A 23585-nucleotide genomic window follows, 5' to 3' on the forward strand; every position below is an offset into this window, starting at 1 on the left:
CCTCTTTAGTTCACCCTGCTCTCCCAGCTGCTACCCATGTTGGCTCGTAGTGGGAGCTGGGTAAACGCACATTTGCCTGAATGCAGACCGGTGGGGGCAGCGGGACTGGAAGCATTGTTAAGTTCTAAAATGTGGATGGATGGGAAATAGAAGGGAGGCAAAGCTGATATGGGAGGGAAGAATTTACCTGTTAGAATTAGGCATAGAGACAGCAAGGCACGGGTAGTTTCTGAGAAGTGGGAGTAGTTTCACTTAAACGTGGGAAGCACCAAAGGTAATGATATGATACATGACAAGTCTGGGAAGGTCAGCTGGGGCAAGGCTGGAGAGCACCTTGAATTCCGAGCTTAGGAATTTGGACTTTTTCAGAACTTACTAAAGTCCTCTGAAAGGGGGACAGAGATAGTTACCATTTTGTAAAAAGGAGGAAGTTTTCTGTTTTTTTGAAGGCAGGAAACTAAGGTTTTAATAGCGTAAATAAGCTTTTGAACAGCTCATAATAGATGACAACCTCTAGCCACTTTTAACAGCTTTGACATTGGCTTGCTGCTCTGCATTGGGAATTTTCCCCCGTATGTCTCACAAAACCAACTTCGTCCTGAAGTGTTTTTGAGGAATGGGAGCAGTTCATTTTGTTAACACTCATTATGTGGGATCTCTTCGTGAGGAGGGAAGAACAGTTCCCTCTCACTGAGGCAATCAGTAAACCAATAACTGCTCAGGGAGGAGGGAGCATTAAGATTTTTTTTCTGGCAACTTAGTTCAGACAGTGAGTCTTTCGTCCTCTGCCAGTTGTCTTCATTTGGATCCCTTGGTATTTATCCAGCACAAAAACCAGTGAAATGCCAGCATATCACTCTTAAATTAACTGCTAAGTATATTTTCCCCTTGATGCATCGTATAGATTTTATGTTTTTAAACATGATCTAATACAAAACTAAAAAAAAAGTGGTTGCTGGCCATTTGGGCAATTTGGACTGGTTAAGAACTTATCAAAGAAACTACTCCCAAATATATTTAATCTTCTCCAAATATTTTCTGATACTGAATAAATGCCATTACTGTAAAACATTTTCTTGTTTATTTTATTTGAGCTGTGGAAGTGGTATTAGGAACATTAATTTATTTAACATATTTATCGAGCACCTATTATGTGCCAAGGATTGGTGTAGGCAGTAGGAATATAGCAATGAACAAAACAGATACTTGTCCCTGCAACATTAAAAAAATACAGTGTGGCTGAGTAATGTGAGTGAGCCTTGATAGTATTATGCTAAGTGGAATGGGCCAGTCACAAAGTAACAAATGGTATAGGATTCTACTTGTATGAGTTACCTAGGTAGTCAGATTCACAGAGGGAGAGTGAATGGTGGTTACCAGGGGCTGGTGGAAAGGGGGGAAATAAGGAAGTGCTGTTTAATGGGTAGAGAGCTTCAGTTTTGCAAGATGAAAAAGTTCTGGAGCTGGAATACTCAACAGTCTGAATGGACCTAACAGTACAGACCTGTACAGTTAAAAATGGTTAAGATAGTAAATTTTATGTTACATGTATTTTACCACAACTAAAAATTAAAAAACCTAAGCTATAGTGTGAGGACACACTATAGTCAAATGTATACTACCACAATATACAACATGTAAGGAAAACTGGACATATGCCAAGTAATGATAACTGCTATGAAGAAATAGAAACTTGGGAGAGGGCGTAGGGATGGGAGTGGTGGTGGAAGGTACGCATTGCTATTTTAGACCCATCCCGAAGGGCTCTCTGGTGAGAGGACATTTGAGCAGAGACCTGAATGGAGTGAGTAGTGAGCTCTGGGAGGGAACATCACAAACTTTATAATCTAACTATCACTGTGTTTGTCTTATATAACTTGTGGTTCATCTCCAGAGGGCTGGTGTTTGGAGCGTTCAGGCAAATTTGCCCTGTATGTCTTCTTGGATTAGGTTTTATCGATCTGTATATAGGCGTGCACACACACACATACACACACACATTGTATCAAGGAATCCTATTAATAACATCTGTAGATAAAGAGCCTCATACACAGAGGATGGAGGCAAGCATGTCTCTTGGTGTAAAAATGGTCCTGGAATTATTGCAGAAGGAATCTTGGTTACTTATAATAAAAAGTATAGGGTCTTTGATACAGGAAAGAATTACCAAAGAAGCTGTGTTGCCTATTTCTCCAATATTTTATATAAGACAGATCATATGATTTTGGTATGGAGCTTGCTTTTAATGGAAATAAGACTGGTTGTGAGGGCAAATGTATTTGTGTGTACGCGTGTGCATGTGCATGTTTGTGTGTTTGTGTTTAGGGGGAGGGTCCAGTGTGGAGGAAGTTTGCAAGCAAAGGTGATTCTAGGGTTAGTTGGACCAAGGAGAGGCAATAAGTTGATGCTAAGAGCCAAAATCAGGAGAGAATGAGGTCCTTTTGGTTGAAGAAGAAGATCTTTGAAGCTGGGAAGGTGAGGGGCATCAGAGTGGTTGTATATGAAAGTATGTCTGTAGTCAGAACAGCTAAAAAAAAAAAAGAAAGAAAGAAAAGAAACAACTGTGTGTAAAAGTGTTCAGCCGTTTGCTAGCTCTGTGAGAAAGGCATGTGTGATCGATCGTTTCTTGTAAGCCATGCCTGGCGTATATCATGGGGGTGGCTGGGACTCCTTAATGGGGTTAATGCTGGCTAGCCTAGAATAAATGACCTTTCAGAATTCCTCAGAGTCTGTAACACAGTGTCTCAAAGTGTGTATTCTTTCCTAGTCACTCAGCTTGAGCGCATGCGTTGATCTTTGGAAAACCAGACTACTTAGTTTAGCATGCTGGGGCTTCCAGGATAAGCTGCCGCCTGGCTCCCTGGCCATAATTCGATCTTAATCTCTGTTTCTGCCCAACCGAGGCTCCGGTTACCAGAGGTCCCCAGATGCGCCACGCCTTCTGTGCAGCTGTGCCCCTGTTCACACCGCTGGGTCAGCCTGGCAGGTGCCTTTCCTTGGCCAGCGAGCCTGGGCAGCCCCCCACTGCTTTGTCAGGACTCAGCCAAGCGCTGCTCACGCCATGAAGCCTCATCTCCCTAATTTGTTGTCCTACCTGTTTATTCCACTGAATTCTCAACTGCTTGGGGACAGGGACCTGTCTGCTTTTTGTTGGTCTCCCTGGTGCCAGCATGGTGCATTACTTTAGGAATGCTTCTGGCTTCTGGGTTGACAGAGCAAATTGTCTATGCGGGTGCTTGTAATGGTGGCACAGAGATTTTACCCGATACAGCTTCCTTATGAATCCCCAGGCGACCGAAATCACAGGAGTACAATAACCATCTGAGGAGTCTTTATAGAGCTTGGGGACACAGAATAGAAGAACATACATATTCTAGTGACTACAAGATGCTGGAAAAAGGACACCTTTGTAGTACTTTGTGTGGAGTTTGGATTTTACATTTTGAACACTGACTATGGTGTACTTTCTACTCATGGCCAAGGGCGGTTAGATTCCTGTACTTTTAGCTGCCCCTGCTCCCCATTCCTACGTCTGTCTAAATACCCACAGTCTCTCTCTCTCTCTCTTTTTGTAAAAAAGATTTTATTTATTTATTTGACACACAAGAGACACAGCAAGAGAGGGAACACAAGCAGGGGGAGTGGCAGAGGGAGAAGCAGGCTTCCCGCTGAGCAGGGAGCCTGATGCAGGGCTTGATCCCAGGGCCCTGGGATCATGACCTGAGCCGAAGGCAGATGCCCAATGACTGAGCCACCCAGGCGCCCCAATACCTGCAGTCTCTTAAGGAACATCTTCGAGCTTTATTTCAAATGCTTCTGTGTGTGCTGCTTTTTCTCTTTCCTTTTCTCCTTCTAGTGATTACCTTGTCAGTTGGCACTGGTGCTCTAGCTCAGGTATACTGTTGATGGCTCTGGAACCCTGGGTTGGTGATTTCACCTGTCTGGTTCCAAACTAGTAAAACAATCCAATAATGACTTGATCTCTTGCAGCACTTTCCTGAGGCTGATGAGAAGGAGGAGACTGAGGGCGTATATGGATTCCTTGGAGTGATTTCAAGAAGAACTTTGTCTTTCCCAAACATAACCAATCCTTCTGTTAATTTACAACCTCTGTGTCCTGTGATACGGCACATTGTGCTTACATCTCCTTGAGTTTGGATAGGGTATGTTCCCTTTGTACCACAGAGACCATGGTTCCTTCATTTACTGATCCTGATGACACAGGGGGGCCTGGGTGGCTCAGTCGGTTAAGCGTCCAACTCTTGATTTGAGCTCAGGTCATGATCTTAGGGTTGTGAGATTGAGCCCTGCATTGGGCTCTGCACTGGGCGTGGAGCCTCCTTAAGATTATCTCTCTCCTTCTGCCCCTTCCCTCCCCTCTCTCCTGTTCTTAAAAAAAAAAAAAAAAGACATAGAAGGATGTTTCTGTCTCCTCCACTTTGGTCCTCCACTCCTAGTGCACAGAAGGCTCTGTACTTGCTCACATTTAGGCTAACTTTGGGCAGGTTAGCCTACATACAAAGTAATGTCGTGTATCATTGTCATAGTGTGGAGACAATGTAGTAGCACCATGTTCCCTCTGCCTTGGATCCGCTCCCTCTTGAGGGCTTCACTGGCTTACCCAGGAAGCTCTTGCCTGTTGCCAAGCCTGCTGACAAGAGTGAAAGCATTTAAACAGTGTAACACATTTTGGAACTGAAAGCTGTGGTCAGGAGGAAAAGTAATCATCCTGCATAGATGGGGGCATCTCCAGTGATGTATGATGATAACATTTGATCCTGCTTTGTGCTAGTCATTTTGCTGTCACTGTGTAATTTACCTCTGGGCTCCCTGGTTAGAGTAAATGTAAGGAAGTTGGACTAGACATAAATACTGAACTCATATTTATGAGATACGGTATATATCTGCAGCACTTAACTGGCGTACACATTGGGCTCAATTTTGCATCTATAGTATAAGAGTCAAATGTTTATATCAGCTTTTGGTATATATATTTTTCCAAGTGGAAGAGGAATAATGCATTTCTGTATCATTGGAAAAACCTTCTGGAACTCACCTCACAGATGATATGAAAATGTTTTTGAGGGCGGCCACACAGTCATCTTCATGTTACGCAGTCCAGGAAAATAAAATAACTACCAAATGGGGAAGGATAAAGCTAGTTAGGAAGTTTGAGACTGATTCTCCAAAATCATATCAGAAATAAAATGAGAAGAGCCAGATGCCCTCCCTTTGCCAATTTAATGTAATGCTGTCATTGATACACTTATGGAAACTTGATTTAAAAAAAAAGAGAACTTGATTTTCTCTTTAGTGGAAGAGTAGGGGTTTAAGGAATGGTTTCCTGCTCGACACAATTATCCTGAATTTTGACTCATGCAATAATTACCAAAAAAAACCTGGCGTGACTGCAGTGTTGGCTTTTGTAAGATTTGGTGGGAAAAATGAAAACTTTGGGCAGTAATGAGAAATTTCTTCACTCTGAGACCAAACTTCATATGCCCATCAGATTCAATAAAAATTTGTTCTGGAATATGAAGAGTTTCTAAGATTTCCTAGTGCAAAAACTCAACCTGATTTTCATCAAATTTTCCTTAGAAGAGGTGAAAGGGAAACTTGACATTAAGATTTTTTTACAGTAAGGAAAGCAGACCACTGCCCTTTTTTCTGGCAAATTAGGAAGTGCACTGGAACATTCTTAACTAGCCTTATTTAGCAAGATTAGAATATGTCACTTTTTGCCACTGCATTGTCCCTTTCTGAAGAAAGGGTGATTTATGAGCCCTCTGGATCTTCTTGTGGTATTAATAACATTTTGAGCCAGATGTTTTATTGGGTGTACAGAGAGGGTAATTAGAAACATCTGAGAGCCCCGTAATGTGCCCAGAAAACCATGACGTTGTATGGAAAAGAAAAAAAAAATAACATTCACGCCAAAGTTGTGTACTTGGTAAATAGATGAATTAGCATTAAACAGAATTTACTCTGTATTATACGCATTTTGAAAAAGAAGCTAACTCTTCAGGCTGAAAATATCCTCTTATTGAAACACATTCACTGCAGCAATCATAACCTTATTTGGTAAAAGACCTTCTGACTGTGCTGTTCATACAGTAATTATTATTTCCCTTCTGTCAAACTTCATCATATTATAGACCGTTTTCTGCCAGAAGTATTTCTTCTTTTTACCTGGCAGTCATTTGAAAACTTAAGAATTCTGAGGAATCTCGTTTAAGGAAATTAACTCTTTAGAAACATACCGCACGAGGGACTAATAGTGTCCAATTTGCGTAATAGTCTATCCTAGAAATCAGGGTGGGATTCAAGAGCTTGGGCTCTATTTTAGCTGGTTATTTGAAATTTGACCAGCTCCAGTGGTGGCTGAGTTTGAATATTTGGGTATGCAGCAATAACAGCGGCTAAAATCAGGGTCTGATTTAAATCAGGTCCTGTTCTCTCTTCCCTCAAGACAGAATCTAGACAAGAAAACCTAACAATTTGCTGGTGGCTGGTGAATGGTTCCTTTCATCTTCATTCACAAATAACAAGCCCTCCTGACAAGTCAGTGCTGAGTCAAACTGACACGTCCCAGGCAGCTGTGGACAGTTTCTATCTTTTCAACCTGTCTTGCTTTGCGTGTCTCTGTGCCATTTTTATCCTGTTTGATCATTTTGAATGGGGTTCCTCATCAGTCCTGAGACAAAAGTATATCTAATTGTACATTTTGTTAGAGGTTGGCGGTGACTTCATGAAGCCTCTAGGAGGAGAAGCGGATGCACCTGTATAACAGTGTTTATGGGGGTGAGGGAGGTATGATAGTAGTTAGGAGCTCTGGCTGAAACCCAACTTCAAATGTCTGCCTTTTCCAACCCCTAAATCAGTGGTTCTCAGTCCTAGTTCTACAGGAGAAGATCCTGTGGATTACTGAAAGGTACAGATGCCCAGCCCGCCCTGCTGGCCTTCTGGATCATAGTGCCTGGGTGTGTTTTGGATGTGTGTGTGTGTGTTGTGAAAACCATCGATGTTGGCAATGGTTAGATACAACTTTGATAGAGAACCTGTAGTCTAAGCCAGTGCCCATCACCCTTCAATGCTTAGGAATCACTGTGAATCTTGACAAAATGCAGGTTCTGATTCAGGGGTTCTGGGATGGGTCCTGAGATTCTGCATTCCTAACAAGCTCCTGGGGATGGGATCCTGCTGGGGGCCATGCATCACCCACAGAATAGCAAAGATCTAAGGTGTTACTAATTCAACAAAAATGGTTTCAAAAAGATACACTATCTTTATTTAATGATACTTACCGAATTCTTATGAGTGACACTGTATTAGGAAATGTTTTATAACTGCTATATAATTGAAATATGTTAATCCTTTGCAACTTTCCTACCTCCTTTCCTTTCTCTCTTAAAGCTGGTATTTCCTGGGGCGCCTGAGTGGCTCAGTTGTTAAACATCTGCCTTCAGCTCAGGTCATGATCCCAGGGTCCTGGGATTGAGCCCCGCATCGGGCTCCCTGCTCAGTGGGAAGCCTGCTTCTCCCTCTCCCACTCCTCCTGCTTGTGTTCCCTCTCTCGCTGTCTCTCTCTGTCAAATAAATAAATAAAGTCTTAAAAAAAAAAAAAAAAGCTGGCGTTGCCTCACCTGCCAGACTGCCTCTTGGGTACGGTCGCAAAGGGAAGCCTCTAATGCCTGTGCGCAGGGCTGCCTTCTCTACGCTACCAGTCCAGCCTGCTCTAGCTGACCTCCTGCCTTCACAGTTTTCCCAGGGACAGTCAGAAAATTTCTTTGTTCATCATGTCCCCTGAATTTCAAGGGATATGTGTCAGGCTCTCCCGATGATTGTCCCCTTCCCTCCCTAGGGCAGCTAGCTGGTTTCTGCAGTGCAGCCACACCCCAGGCAGTGAGATGACTATTACTGACTTTTGGCAGCTTTGGAATGCTAACAGAAGTTAAAGCAGCCAACTCTTGGTTTTGGCTCAGGTCCTGATTTCAGGGTTGTGGGATCGAGCCCTGTGTCGGGCTGTGTGCTGTGTGGAGTCTGCTTGAGACTTTTTCTCTCTCTCCCTCTGCCCCTCCCCGCTGTGCTCTCTCTCTCTAAAATAAATAAAAATAAAAATCTTTAAAAAGTTCCGTAGTCTGCACAACTATATGCAAGGGCGATACTATTTGCCTACTAGTAATAGGACATAAATTTGAATTGTTTTTCTGGATGAAGTGAAATGGGAGATATATTTGCATGGATCCATCCTTATTCCACTTAAGTTCTCCTTGTGATTAATATTAAGCATTTTGAAAGGACTTGAGAATACAGTCTTCAAGATAAGGTGTGCTTGAATGATACTGAGTTGTCCAAACCCTTCACTCAACCATCAGCCTGGCTCTCTGACAACATAATCTCTGACCTGAACTTTGTTACACCCAAGCTTCCCTAGGCACCTGTAGTGCCTAGATGTTGACTCATAAATATGATATTTGAGAGCACCTACAGCATACTAGAGAAGTTGACTTAATGGGAAATAAAACAGAAATAAAATAAAATGAATTCATTAGCTGGGATAGCAAAGCTAAAACTCTTCTTCCTTTTGCCCTCATGGTCCCATTGTATTTCCTTCCCCTCACTCTGGCCTCTACCTTTTGCCTCCCGTGCATCTCGCAGACGGATCGCAGGTGGCGCATGCTCAGTTCCCTCAGTTACCGTGCAGTCTCTGGTTCACACCCATGGTGCAGATGGGAAGGGGAAAGCCGAGTTTGGGTAATGATTTTCAACATGGGGAAGTTTTGTCCCCCACTTCCCCCCAAGAGACATTTGGCAGTGTCAGACATTAGTAGTTGTCCGTACTGGGGGGGGGGGGGGGGGGGGGGGGAGGATACTCCTGGCATGTAGTGGGCAGATGCCAGGGATGCCCCTAAACATCCTCCAGTGCACAGGACCACCCCTACAACAAAGAATTATTTGGTCCAAAATGTCAGCAGTGCTGAAGCTAAGAAGTACTGCTCTAGGCAATGCTCTTTTTCCCTTTTGGACAATATCTCAGACCTTCTCGGATATTTTGTCCAGGTCCCTGGAGAATCCACCCTCCTAAATCCCAAGATTGTTCTCTAGCTAGAACCTTCAGTGTTGTGTCACAAGGCACTTTTTTGGTGATGGTGGGGGGGCTTGAACTGACAGTTCTTTCAGCCCTTCTTGTACATGTATTAACTAGAAACGGGACCCAGGCTCCTGGAGGCCAAATTTGCATTTGATCATTTATACCTGATGATCATGTTGGATTTCAGAGGGTGCAGGGATTGAGATGATTTGCGGTGTCTCTGGATGACTCAAGTGGTTTGATTGGCTTTTATGGGGATTCTTTGGACACTGAAGAAATAACAAGTGGGAAAATGCTTAGCAAGGGAGGCATTTTTTGCACATCTCAGAAATGATTGTATAATAGAAACCACTTTTCAACACTAAGCATTGCTACCGTGCACATTCATTTGCAGAGTGTCTGTGCTATGGCCGTTGGAAAAGGAGAGAAAGCTGAGTGTGTTTATTTGAACAATAGCATCATCACATGTTCAAATAAACAGAGCACCTTGGGAGGGTTGCAGGTTTGTTATTTCTAACCCAAATGTCTTTACACATGCTTTTTGAAGGGTCATTTTTGCCAAGTTTAAAAGAAAAAACTATCCAAGCATTGAGAGTCTGACATATTATTTAACTTGTTGAAAAAAGAAAAGCCTCTTTGTGGCCAAAACACTCCAGGTTAGCTGGACAATGAGGTATAGCAAGTTTTTAAAGCGTTCACTTTTGGCCTGAGAAACAGCCCCAGAGAGCAAGTAAGACCTCACCCTCACCTGCATATAACCCCTTACCCAGTTTTCCCTTAGGCTTTGGTCATCTTGCCCAGGAAACTTGGAATTTTCAGTTGTTTGGTGCTTTTTTTTTTTTTTACTTGAATGAAATGCCTGTTCTTAATTCCGTCAGCACAGCAATATTTTATTGCTGCTTTTTATGAGACCCTCAGCCCATAATTCACATGACTGATTTTTTTTTTAGTTGTGGTAAAATATACATAACACAAAATTTACCATTTTAACCATTTTGAAGTATATACTTTAGTGGCATTGAGTATATTTACAGTGATGTGCAGCCCTGACCACTAACCATTTCCAGAACTTGTCATCATTTCAAACATACTCCATACCCATTAAATGATAATTTCCCATTCTTCTCTCCCCTCACCCAGCCCCTGGCAACCTTCATTCCACTTTCTGTCTCTCTGAGTTTGCCTATTTGTGGTAATTCATACAGTATTTGTCCTTTTGTGTCTGGCTTATTTCACTTAGCCTGATGTTTCCAAGGTTCATCCCTGTTGTAGCATGTGCCAGAATTTCCGTCCTTTTTAAGACTGAATAATATTCCATTGTATGCATAGAGACTGCTTTGTTTGTTCATTCATCTGTTGATGGACATTTAGGTTTCCTGTGAATAACGCTGCCATGAATATTGGTGCACAAGGATTTGTTGGGGACCTGCTTTGATTTCTTTGGGGAATATGCATAGAAGTGGAACTACTGGATCATATGATGATTCCATTTAACTTAGGAGAAATTGTCAAACTGTTTTCCACAGTGGCTGCACCGTTTTACATTCCCACCAGTAGCATGCTAGTTCTAATTTTATAACATCCTTGCCAATATTTATTACTCTCCTCCACTGCCTTTTTTTGGTGATAACCATCCTTGTAGGTGTGAAGTATCTCTCATTGGGGTTTTGATTTACATTTTCCTAATTACTAATGATGTCAAGTCTCTTTTCATGGGCTTATCACCCATTTGTATATCTTCTTTGGAGAAGTGTCTATCCAAGTCCTTTGCCCAATTTTGAATTGGTTTATTGTAGATGATTTTTTAAAAACTGAGATTTCCACTAAGCTAAGTACTTAATTACAATGTAATCAATAGTCAGTAGTGACTGCGAGTCTTGGGAGACCCGAGTTCTAGTCCTGGTCCTGCCCCTTGAACAAGACTCATTTTGAAATCTTAATTTTTTCATCTGCAAAAGGAGGAGTTTAGGGAGTAGATGTTCAAAATCCCTTGTAGCCCTAAAATGATACTATCCAATCTAATATACCCATTTTTATGAAAAAAAAAAGATATAATAGAAATGAACTGCAGTGAGGGCCTGTATGCCTTAGAGTGTGCTGGGACCCTTCTACAGTGTAACAGATGTATGGTTTAGGATTAAAAATCTGAGCTGCAAGGATTTAAATCACTTTACTGGGTGGCGGGGGGCGGGGAATAAAGTCAAAAGCTCATTTTAAACTTAAGGAGCATGGTTTTTATAGTAATTGAAGAGGTAGTTTTCTTCCATCTGATGCATGTTTGGCTTCATTTATCTCTTGCCAATTCTTCTGGTTATCTTAATTTACTTGGATTAACAGCTCCTTGAATTTTTTCTTTGTGTGGACTTAAAGAAAAGGCCAGGTGAGTGAGCATTCTTCAACAGCCAGAGGACAGAGTTTAATAATGCTTCTGCCTGAATTCCCGCCCAGCTCTGTGTCCCTGGAGGCATCAGTGGACTCCCTTCTGTAGGATACTAGAGGACGGAAGGGGAGATAGGTTGGGGTATTTATTCCCAGCGGCTGCCTGCAGTCTCCCTGGGGGTCTTGGTGTTTTTCGACCAGAGGCCACAGCCTCTGTCAGGAGGAGCTCTCTTTGCCAGTTTCTTTCTTTGGCGGTTCCAGGGTGCTGTTCTTACTATGGTTTTCTCAAAACTCAGTCGAGTTCCTATATACCTATGTCAAGAGTCTCTTTAATTAGGGGCGCCTGGGTGGCTCAGTCGGTTAAGCATCTGCCTATGGCTCAGGTCATGATCTTGGGTCCTGGGATCGAGCCCCACATCGGGCTTCCTGCTCAGCTGGGAGTCTGCTTCTCCCTCTCACTCTGCCTTTGTGCTTTCCCTCTCTTTCTCTCTCTCTCTCTCTCTCAAATAAATAAATAAAATCTTAAAAAAAAGTCTATTAGACTGTCTTCAGTTTTGCCACATTTTAATGTGCCTCTTTGTCCTGACTGTGCCTTGACTAACACTAAAATTACAGTTAAGGACCTGAATGCAGATTTTTAAAACAGTTGATTTGCATGGCATCTTCTTTAAAAAAAAAAAAAAGTAATGCACTTTTTGGATTATGTAACATATGGCACAAGATTTAAAAAACACAGCAGGACCTGCTCTGGAGTGAAAGTCAGTCTAGTTTGTTTACTTAACAGTTAATATCAGCACAAACAAATCTGCCTTTTTTTTTTTTAAAGGCTGCATAATATTTTATCCTGGCATATACTGTAACATAGTTAACTGTGGTGTCCACTATTTGCCTTTTCAACTTTTGCCGTTATCTGAGCTGTAGTGAATAATGAATTCTTAGTATACATGTGTGAATATCTTAAGAATTTTATCAATTCTTAGAAATGAAATTGCTACATCGGAGGGTAAGTTCTGACTTAATTTTAATGGATGATTACCAAATTACCTAAAATACAGAGGAACTCTCTCACATTCCCAGTCCAGAGAATTTACATTTGGATTTAGAACCCCGGTTTGTGTCTCCTAATGCAGAGATTGTCTTTTTGACCATATCCTTTCCAATACAGATTATTAAGCATTTTGAACTTGAGTTCAAAATAAGTCTTCTCCTGTGTCTGCATTAGGGTTTCTCAACCTCAGCATCATTCACATTTGGGCTGGACAGTTCTTTGTTTCAAGGGGCTGTTTTGTGCATTGTAGGATATCGGTAGCACCACCTCTGGTGTCTCCTCACTAGATTCAAGTAGCAGTCTCTCCTCTCCTTCTCCCCAACAGACGTGGCAACTAAAAATGTCTCCAGTCCTTACCAAATGTCCCTGGGAGCAAAAATCACTCCTGGTTGAGAACCCAGTGGTCCAAACGTTTTTCTCCTTTGCTGTTTTTCTTTTCCACTGGACTGTTGGTGTTTTAACTTCACTTATGGTAGTATGTTTTTCTTTTCAGGTCGTGAAGAAACTTGTGATTTTTTTATGTAGTCAGGGTTACCACTGTGTTTCTTCTTCCTTACATACAATTGGTAGAGAAATTTGTTTTTGATAAAATTTTGTTAATCAAATCAAGGTACTGAATTCAGCTTCCTTTGATCAGCTGTGACCCCTCTTCAGTACTACACAGCAAACTCTGAGGGGTACACCAGGGTAAAGCCTGAATTTTGTTGATGAGGGGCATATAAATATATTGGAGGGGATCAGAAATTTTAGATTACTACTTAGTGAGTGCCTTCTGTATGTACAGCACAGTGTTAGACATTTTATATGCATTCTGTCTTCACCTTACAACAGCCCTGAAGGATCAGGTCATTATTTTCACTTTATGGATGAGGAAAATAAGGTACAGACAAGGTAAGTAGCTTGCCCCAGGCTACAGAGCAAGTGAGTAAGCTGTTCACTGACTCTTGTGTCTTGGGGGAAGCTCTGTCACGTGTGTGTGTGAGCTTCCTTCCCCATTTGTAGAACGGGAAAGATGATACCCACCTCAGAAAGTTGTTCAGAGGGTTCAATGAAGCGTGGTTTCTCAGAGTGCTTTCTGATCAGAGCAGTGTCCATATGTTTAGGGTTATTATTAATTGCCTGATTACCGTACAACATACAATTGATTATCTCAGAATGCAATTCATTAACTGTAATGCCAAGCATATTTTTAACATACTGTATGGGGCGCCTGGGTGGCTCAGTTGGTTAAGCGACTGCCTTCGGCTCAGGTCATGATCCCAGAGTCCCGGGATCGAGTCCCACGTCAGGCTCCCGGCTCAGCAGGGAGTCTTCTTCTCCCTCTGACCCTACCCCATCTCATGTGCTCTCTCTCTCTCTCTCTCATTCTCTTTCAAATAAATAAATAAAATCTTTAAAAAAAAAAACATACTCTAAGACATGAGGTTGGCATTAACAGATGTTACCAGTTTATGTTTAATTTCTTGTGTACGTTAAACTTATGAAACATAAATTGATCGCATTGCCTAGTATGTCGATGTTTGTATGTCATTTAACTGAAGTTTTCAGTCTGATACAAACAAATTATCGTCTGTACATAGCTTTAATAAGTTTTAGGAGCATCCAAAGAACTTTGACTCAGTTTAATTTGCTCTCTGGGGTTTTCATTAAAGAATTTAAACATTTCACAGTTCCCCAAGTGACAGATTTTACACAGTTGATAGTTACCCCATTGGTGACTGAAGAGTGGTTTTTTATTTGGACTCAAGGTGTGCATGGAAAGCACATAGAATCTCTTCCCCCCCACCCTTTCTGAAGTACTTGGCCTTTGAAATTTAATATATAATTTAACCTTAAAATTATAGATGCTGAAAAATTTATGTCACACATCAAAGGTGTTTGGATTCCAGAGACTTGTTATTGTCTCGTTTTTTTAAGAAGTTGTTACTGCAGAAAGCATTAAAATGTGGTTAATACATGTATGGGAATGAATTGCTGTGAGGACAGTAAGCAATGAAGGAAGGAAAATGGCATTCCCCAAGTGGCTTCTCTCCAGTCATTGGTGTTTCTGAGAAGTTGAGAGCCAGTGATCATACAGTTGTACCAAATAGTCCCGTGAGTGGGAGATCCTTAAAACTGAGAGCACATAGCTCACCTTTTTCATTTTATAGATCAGAACACTGAGGCCCAGAGACAGAAGGGGACTACCTCACGGTCACAGCTAGTGGCCGAGCTCTGGTTCAGATGCAGACTTATGACTCTCATTGCATTGCCAAACGGGATTTTGAGGTTTAAGGTTCTGTATCTGGAGATTTCTTGAAGTGGCCTGCTGTCAGAGGATGCCAGTGTGTGGTGATTTCTAACACGGTTTGTATGTGTGAGGAGGGAGTATTAGAGCTGGATTCTGCTCTGGAAAGGTAGCCTTTCCTACCGACCCCTGTTCCCACCCAAGCAAGACGAGAGGCACTGGGGGAAACCACGATGTTGATACTCAGAGAAGAATATATATGCAGAACAGAATATTCCCCAGTCATTATGTAAACTTTGCTCAACCAAACCATGAGTAGATAACGCTGTGTAAACTTCAGATAGAGATTGATGTGTGGAATATCAAATCCAGATATCCAGGGATTTAGAATTAAAAGTGCAAGCAGTCATGCTGAAGAAATAGCCCAGGGCATTGGCAGACAGGCCCTCCCATCCCAGCTACTGAAGGCAACTTCCGCAGGGCATGGTAAAGACAGGATGCCACAGTTATGTGCCATTTTCTGAAATGAACCCAGAGGAGAAATTGAGAGAGAATGTCCCAGATGAGCTCAAGTCCGGGAGATTCACTTTTCCTTGGCTAATTCCTAGAGGGGGTCCTGAGTAACTTTTTCTTAGCTCATTGAAAGGAAGTCGAGTAATAAAGTACCTATGATTCATTGACTCTGTGGTTATCAAAGGAGTCACCTTTTAGCCAGAAAATGGAAGATTTCTTTCCAGTGATTCGCATGTATTACCCAGAACATTTTGGCTTCTTGGAACTTAAAATATAAACTAAAATCCCTTAGTGTAATAACTGTTAAATGACACAAATCAGTGAATCTTCCCCTTCTGTCTCCTTCTCTCCCCTGTGTGTCCCTCCTTCCCCCACCCTTTTCTCCCCTTCTCCCCCTCCCCTGTAACCCTGATCCTTCAAATGGACCGTACTGTACCTAAATGCTGAGTAGCTGTGAAGACAAAAGTCTTATCGGTCTTCAAAATGGTAGAAACACAGAGTTTACCTTTTTTTCTATGAAACTGATGACACAGGCTTAGCCTAGCACATCATGTAATGAGGCAGGAAACACATTTCTTTGGAGAGCTCAGTTAAGGTAAGATGAAATGTCCCTTGTGCTGCTTTGTCTCATGGCCAGACAGAATGCAATGAGACGGGAATGTGGTGGGGCTCGGGTCTGCCTAATCCCAGCCCGGAATGTGCCTCTCAGAACGAGGGGACAAAGCTGCAGCCTGGTGAGCTGTGGTCATATAGCAACAGCTGCATTTGGCTTGGCTGCCTCCCCTTGGCCTTGACTGAGCCCCGCTGGTCTTCACGGAGTGCAGCAACCTGCTGCCCCTGGGCGCCCAGCAGCTGAAGGGCTTCCTGTCACAAACAGTGGGAAAATATGGGTCCTTCTAAGCTGCAGCGAGAGGAATGGTAATAGTTCCTCTGAACCGTAGGCTGGCTTTCAAGTCAGGGCTCAGTTCGGCAGCCACTTAACCAAGCTGGTGAGTTTGAGTTCTCAACAAGCCCCCACCGCCGGCACCCCGTGTCCACCTTTTAAAGACAATGTCGCTGGTTCCATTGCCAGAGAAAGAATTCTGCTCCTCCTCTCTTCTATTTGCTCATCTTTCTGTCTGATGATTTAACTCGTTAAATAATATGTTTAAATAACGGAAAGACAGGAACTCCAGTGTTTGTGCTTCTGTTGGGAGGGTCCCTGCTGAAGCCACGTGCTGACTCTGCCTCTGGGACCTATGGGTAGGTCCAATTTGGGCTGCTCTAGCTTCCTGTGTGAGAGTTCAGTGGCTTTCTAGAGAAGAAAAATTCCTGGAGTTAGACCTCTGGGGAAAGAGCTAGGCTGGAGGTGCAGGAAAAGGAGAACTAATGTTTATTGAGCACCCTCTGTGTACCCAGCACAGTTGTAGGCATTTTTCACATACTCTTTCTCTTCTTCCTGAGAACAATAGGTGTATTATTCCCATTCCTTGATTAGAAGCGTGAGGCCGAGCAAGTCCGTGTACTCAACGCAGAGAATTACAAGATTTAATCCAACTGTAAAAATAACTGTTGTGGACAGTTTTCCATTTCTGTAGCCACATGGAGAAAATGTATTAGGGTCTTGAAGAGCCCTGCCCCTTTTAATTGTTGGTAGATGAATAGCAAAACTTGAACTTAATGGGATCCAAGTGCCTTGGGATTCCTTGGAGCCGGTCATTCATGTGGTTAGGGCAGTACTGCTCCCAAGGGGATATTTTGATTGATTGTGTCAGCATCCTTGGGTGGCCCTCCCAAGAGCTTGAATGCCTGTGTAAGTTTGGTTTCCTCTCGCTAGCTTCTAAACTCTTGCAGATGGAGCACCACATCTCCATTTGTTCTTTTAATAATGATTCGTGTAAGAAATGGGAAAATAGGGGAATTCAGTACAGCGGCTTGACCCTCCCATAGAAATAGGCTTTTTCAGCTCAGTTGAGAATAAATCTGTATCAGGGACAAGGACACTTGTAACTAGATGTTGAGCCCTTGTGGTTAGTGGCAGCCACTATTTCTGCCTCATTATTCTTGATCATTGCAATACTTAGGGATGGAAAGTGGATTTTATCTAATGACTCTACCTGTGGCTGACCCTTGCAGTGTGTTGAGAAGGATTCAGGGTCTACGTCTAGGCGCAGGAGGAGCCATGAGAGGTTAGTACTTCTCATTAGGAGGAGAGACTATAGTGCCTGGCCTCTGGCTGTTGCTTCCATGGGTCTTTGCAGTAGCCACTAGTCATAACAACCATGACTGGGCCTTTCCATCACCTCCTGAACTCTCCAGAATCTTTGAGGATGATGTGCACACTTTGGAGACAGCATGGTAGACTGTAAATATGGACGGCCATTTATTAATCGTGTGCCTTGGGAAGAGTATTAATGGTCTTAGAATCTCAGTTATCTCTTCTGTGGTTTGATATGAAACTGTCATTCACAGGGTTGCTATAAAAAGTACATGCGACAATGAGTATAGTACCCTAGAAGGAGCAGAAGTCCAACAATTCTTAGCACCTTTCCCTTACGTGGGGGACAGGTAGCCATATCCTTATTGAAACTTCATTGTTCTTGCCTTCTGCAAACATTTTCGTGTGGTTGATTAGATAAGGTCAATATTGGCATAAAAGCATTTTAAGATAGGTTATTTCCATCACTTAATACTAGATGTATTAGCTGACAAGGGTTGATATATATATATTTTTAAAGATTTTATTTATTTAATTGACAGAGAGACACACACACACACACACACAGCGAGAGCAGGAACACAAGCAGTGGGAGGGGGAGAGGGGGAAGCAGGCCTCCCGCCGAGCAGGGAGCCCGATGTGGGGCTCGATCCCAGGACCCCGGGATCATGACCTGAGCCGAAGGCAGTCGCTTAACCGACTGAGCCACCCAGGCGCCCCAAGGGTTGATATATTTTAACTTATTAATGAAGTAGAGACTTTTCTTTTTTATGTTGGGCATATTGAAGAACTTGGATCTTAGACTAAACATTCATATGGTAACTTTTACTGATAAGTCTTAGACATTTTGGATGGTTTGGTTCGTTACTAAATAATCTCTTCTGTACTTCTAGACAGCTCTCATTCAACTCTTTGTTCCATATCTCCCTTGGCTTTTGAATTGCTCCATTCAAATGGAAATGAAGTGACTTGGTAACAGTGAGCACTTTTGCTAACAGTCCTTGATAGTTCCATAGGCATCTGAGAAACACATGTGGAAGAACTGATTTGATACTGATCAATTTTAGAATAGAGTGACAGCCACAGATAAATCATTTGTTTTGTCAGGGTCAGAAGAGCGAATTTGGAGGGAGACAGTGGTGTTGTTCCTCTCTACCTTTTGTTGCTGACGGGTTGAATTTAAGGTACCAGAATAAAGGGTGAGGTTTTATCAGTCCTGAATGTTGATTCAGGAGATTTGTATTCGTTCATATGTGTGTCAATAGATTCGTACACAAGAGCACATAAAGATAGTGGTCAAACAATATCTTAAAAATCAAAATTGAGTCCTTAAACATTATTTTTTCTTGTTGGCTTTAGGAATTCTGACTGGATGTCATGATCATATATCTAATAATTGGAAAATTCCATCAATCTCTGTTTTTTGTGTGTGTTTTCTATGGGGTATTGGGCGATGAAAACTAGAATTTTCCATTTTAATTGTAAGAAGTCTGCAGTTTTATGCAAATGGTAAAAGCAGAAATTTTGTTCTTGTCCTCAAGTCAAATATAAGCTTTCCTAATCTGGACCATATTGGTGATACATGTAGTTGACAAATAAGGTTCACTGTCTTTCCTCTGCATGGCTGTTGATCAGCTTGTTCAAAGCTGGAAGATATCTCTTCATAAGTCACTCATGAAGATTAGGAACAAGCTGTAAGTTTATCCACATGCATAGCATTTCTCTTCCAGAGGTAGTAGAAGCTTTCTATAGGGAGAACAGTGTAAGTGAGCAGTTAGTTGAAGTTTGTAGGAGGTGTTCAGAAGAGACCTGCCAGATACAAACAAGGACTCTTGTTGTCAGACTCCTGATTCATAGACGTGGCACAGATGTGTCTGGGAAGCAAAAGGCTCTGGGAAAGAGAGTGAGGGAGTGTTCCTTTTAGACCTAGGAAGTAGGAAGCTTTAAGAGACTTTGAATCATCGCTTAACATTGGAAATATTGCAGTATGTTAAAAATTATGGAGAGAATACAAAATACAGTTTAAAAATATTCTGGATATAATATTAAAAGTTCTAACACACTCTGAGGCTTGTGACCAGGGTAGAAGAAATGTTCAATCTTTCCAGGATTGCTGCTATCTAAGTGGTGGAAAAAGCTTTGGAGGAGTCTAAAATATCATGGAATGCTGGCGGAAACGATCCCTTCACTTCAAGCATTATTACTCTACTTATTTTGATGTCATTTGGAATAAAAAGAAACAGAAAAGGCTGTACTGGGAAAAATTCTTAATTGGTCCCTGCATAAACCCAGACAGAGTTTAACTTTGGGTGTTCTGGCCTTCTGTCCGAGGGCTGGCAAGCTGGCTCCAATGAGGTTCATTCAAACCACTGGCATTTATGGGGCATCTACTTAGGCATCCTAGGTGCACAGGCAGGAGCTCCTAGGTCTGCAGGGGGTGATCAAGGGAGGCCTCAGGGAAAGAGAGGACATGGAATGGTGGTGGGCCCAAGAACTGAAGAAGAAGGAAAGATGTGAATTCTTCCAGAATCTAGCCATGTGCATTGGCATGAGTGAAAAAGAGAGAGTGGTATGTTCCTGGAAATCACACGTAAATTGATTTTGTGGTCAAAAATGCCCAAAATAGGACCTGGTGGAGATAAGACCGCAGCACTTGGTATTTAATGCACTGTTACCAGGAGTAGAGCCGTTAATTCTTACCACAAATCCCATGAGGCAGTTACCCCCAGGCACTTTTACCTGAATTCCATTGAGAAAACATGTTTTTTGTGGGGTTTTTTTTGTTGTTGTTTGTTTGTTTTTCTTTTAGGCGATAGAGAGCCACGGAAAAACCATGTAGGGTAATGAGCTGAGTATATATGTCAGGAAGTACATTCTGGACATGGTACGGAGAGAGGTAAGAAAAATCAAGAAAGCTTTGCCATAGTCCACGCAAGATACAGTAGCCTGAACTTGGACAAAGGCATCAGGGAATGCAGAGGAAAAAAATAAACAGGAAAGTTACTGAAGATGAGGAGAGAGGGGCTGTAGGACTTGCTCACAATGTGCAGGTCATGGGACAGAGAAGAACGTGGCTCCAGTGTTTGTGGCTCAGAAGCAGTAGTCTTTAACATTTTGTACATTATAGGATGTATAAAAGTTTAGCACCAAGAAGGAAATGTGTATTTCAGTTAGATCTGTTGTTTTACTAACTAGAGAACCAAGTTCCAGAGAGCCAGATTGGATTGCCGAAGGTCACTGAGCTGTGTCATACAGAGCTAGGCCTGGAACTTGGGTCTCTTGGCTCCCAGAAGAGAGATCTTCTGATACACTAGACTTTCAACTTGTACAGAAAAAAAATCTCTATAGTGAAGGTGATTTTATTACATCGAGGAAGCATTATTACTATTACCTTCATCATCATCATCTGGATCTATTTCCTGATAAAAATTTGGGGCCAGAAACAGTGAATTCTATGGGAAGTGCTTAAGTCATGTGGTGAAGTTGCTTAAATATATCAGTTCCAGGTAGAGAATTAGTAGAATTTTATTTATTTACTTATTTAAAGATTATTTATTTGACAGAGAGAGACAGCAAGAGAGGGAACACAAGCAGGGGGAGTGGGAGAGAGAGAAGCAGGCTCCCCGCTGAGCAGGGAGCCCCATGCGGGATTCGATCCCAGGACCCTGGGATCATGACCTGAGCCGAAGGCAGATGCTTAACTGACTGAGCCACTCAGGCGCCCTGAGAATTAGTAGAATTTTAAAGGTGAAAACGTTTTGCTCCAAATAGCTTGTTTGTGAAAATAGATCTTTGGCATTTGATAGGTTTCAAGCTCCAGTGGTGTTAAACCTACTAATAGGTATAAAAGCTGTGAAATGCTTCCCTCTTTCCTCGTTAGGTTTTTTAGGTTACCAGGTCAGTTGTGGAAATTACCTCTACCAGAACAGAATAACTCTAAAAGTAGATACACATCTAAAAATAATGTGGGCTTTTTCTTATTGTTTGGATCAGATCTGTTATATACTATACAACTTCATGCTGAAATCACTTTGGTAAATTTTTTAGTTGATAAGAATTATAGTATTTCATTTTATATCAGTAAAAATCATTGTATGGTGCATTTTAATTCTGAATTAAAACATCCTTATATAGTTGCCTTAAGTTCAGTGTCTGACAGGCCATAAAAGGAAAGGAGAAACAGGAGGAATATTAGGGAAAAGTTTCTGAAATTCTTCTTCGTATACCCAAGTAGTTTCCCTGATGATACTGGTTTATTTAGGAAAGTTGCCAGAAGGATTTGGAAATTTTTCTAGTCCTGATTAATGATGGTAGTTTTAATTTACTTTTCTTCCATGTCTCTGATTCTTATCCTGTACAAAATCTAGACCTCCAATTGTTTTATTGTGGTAACTGAGTATTAGCGTGTACACTAAGATGTTTCAAAAGTTAACTTAGTCTGAGGCTGAGCTACATCTCGAGAGAGTTAATTAGAAACATACCCATGGGCCAATACTGGGGATTAGAAAGAATTATCTTCAGGAAGTCAGTTTTGATACATATTGTCTTGATTTAATGGAATGTTCCAGATCCAGGAAGTATATATGGAGCCCTGAGGAATGAATAGACATATTTTAATAACCTGAACTTGACATATCAAGTTATTTAAGTTAAATGGAAGGAGACATCTTGGCTCATCTCATCAGTCAGTAATGAATCACGTGGCTTTGAATAGCTTTAGCATTTGACTCTGGAAAGTTCTGCTGTGTGATTTTAAGCAATCTGTGGTAGAAGCTCTCTAAAACTACCTCTATCTAACTAACTTTTCAAATTAACCAACTCCCTCCACTCCTTTTTTAGAATATACGGACTGATGCCCACGACATAGTAAATCTTCCTTCCTGATAGTTCACCCCATGTATACCATATATACCTCCCAGGTCTGAGCTGAATAGCTACAGAGAGTCACTTTTTTTTTTTTGGTTCTGACCAGAAATTACATCACTGAATGAAATATTATGTAAACCAGTTAAAAAATGAGTTTTTTTTTTAATGAAAATTAAGTGAAATGATTTGGAAAGACAATAAAAGCAAATGACTAGTATAATATTAATGGTCCATTTAGGGTCAGGTAAGACGGGGTAAGAAACTGGAAAGCAAACTATAAAGAAAATCTAGAATTTGGTGTTCAGTCGGCTTCGCAATCAAAAAATGTTCTGTAAAAAGTTCCATTTGCTCATTTATTCATTCAAAAAATATCAGGTACCGACCATGTGACTAGCATTTTGCTAAACTCTAAGGATGGGCCGCTGAAAGAGGCAAGGTCCTGAACAAGATTTCTTCCCTCCAGGAGCTCATGGCCTTTTGAGGAAGTCAAACACACACCCAGAAAGTTCCAGTTCATTGCTCTCTGTGCCAAGCTGTTGCACACATACGTGCATTGCTCTCATGATGTGGCAGGGAGTGGGGTCTATTAGCTCTTCTCTCACATCATTAGGGAAGGCCTTAGTGATGAGGTAAAACTTCGTTAGAGGCTTGGGTTGAGGTAGTAGGGTTGGGGTGGTAAGTTGGGAAGGAGAGAGGAAAGAGACTATATGGAACCACACATGTGAGACGGAGCATGGCACGCTTAGAACCGACCAAGGGTTGGGTATAAATGGAACTGAAGAGACCATGACAGCAACAGTGGGAAAGCAGGCTAGACAGGTAGCAAGAGCTAGGTCAAGAAGAGCCCTTCTGCCATGATTGGGTTTTGATGTCTTCTGCAGGGGAGGCACAGCATCTCTGGAATAGATAGGCAGGATATTGATGTGTTCAGCTTTTAGCTCAGAGGAGTCTGTATCTCAGAAGGAATGATCCAGGAGAAGCTACTTGAGAACTTTTTTTCTACCATCCACGTTAATGGTAATGTCCATAGATCACCTTCTAGTTCCTGTTACACATTTTCATCCTTCTCTGCACACAGGTACATAATGAAAAATGGGATGCTGTGTGAAATAAGAAATCTGGATTAAAAATCTTTTTTAATCTAAGAGGTTGAAACTTGGGCTGCAGTCTTTGAAATTTTTAGTGTTGGGGTGCCTGGGTGGCTCAGTCGGTTAAGCGTCTACCTCTTGGTTTTGGCTCAGGTCAGGATCTCACAGGTCGTGAG

At 41.8% G+C, this 23585-nt stretch overlaps 1 protein-coding gene across 12 annotated transcripts in view; it reads left to right on the forward strand.

The window, feature by feature from the left end:
• LTBP1 (latent transforming growth factor beta binding protein 1) overlaps positions 1–23585 on the forward strand; it is a 387020-nt gene that overhangs the window by 164612 nt on the left and 198823 nt on the right. The window lies entirely within an intron of this gene.

Source organism: Callorhinus ursinus, unplaced genomic scaffold (assembly GCF_003265705.2).
Source record: "Callorhinus ursinus isolate GAN/ISIS: 27379988/994484 unplaced genomic scaffold, GSC_fseal_2.0 scaffold10, whole genome shotgun sequence".
NCBI classification, from domain to species: Eukaryota; Metazoa; Chordata; class Mammalia; order Carnivora; family Otariidae; genus Callorhinus; species Callorhinus ursinus.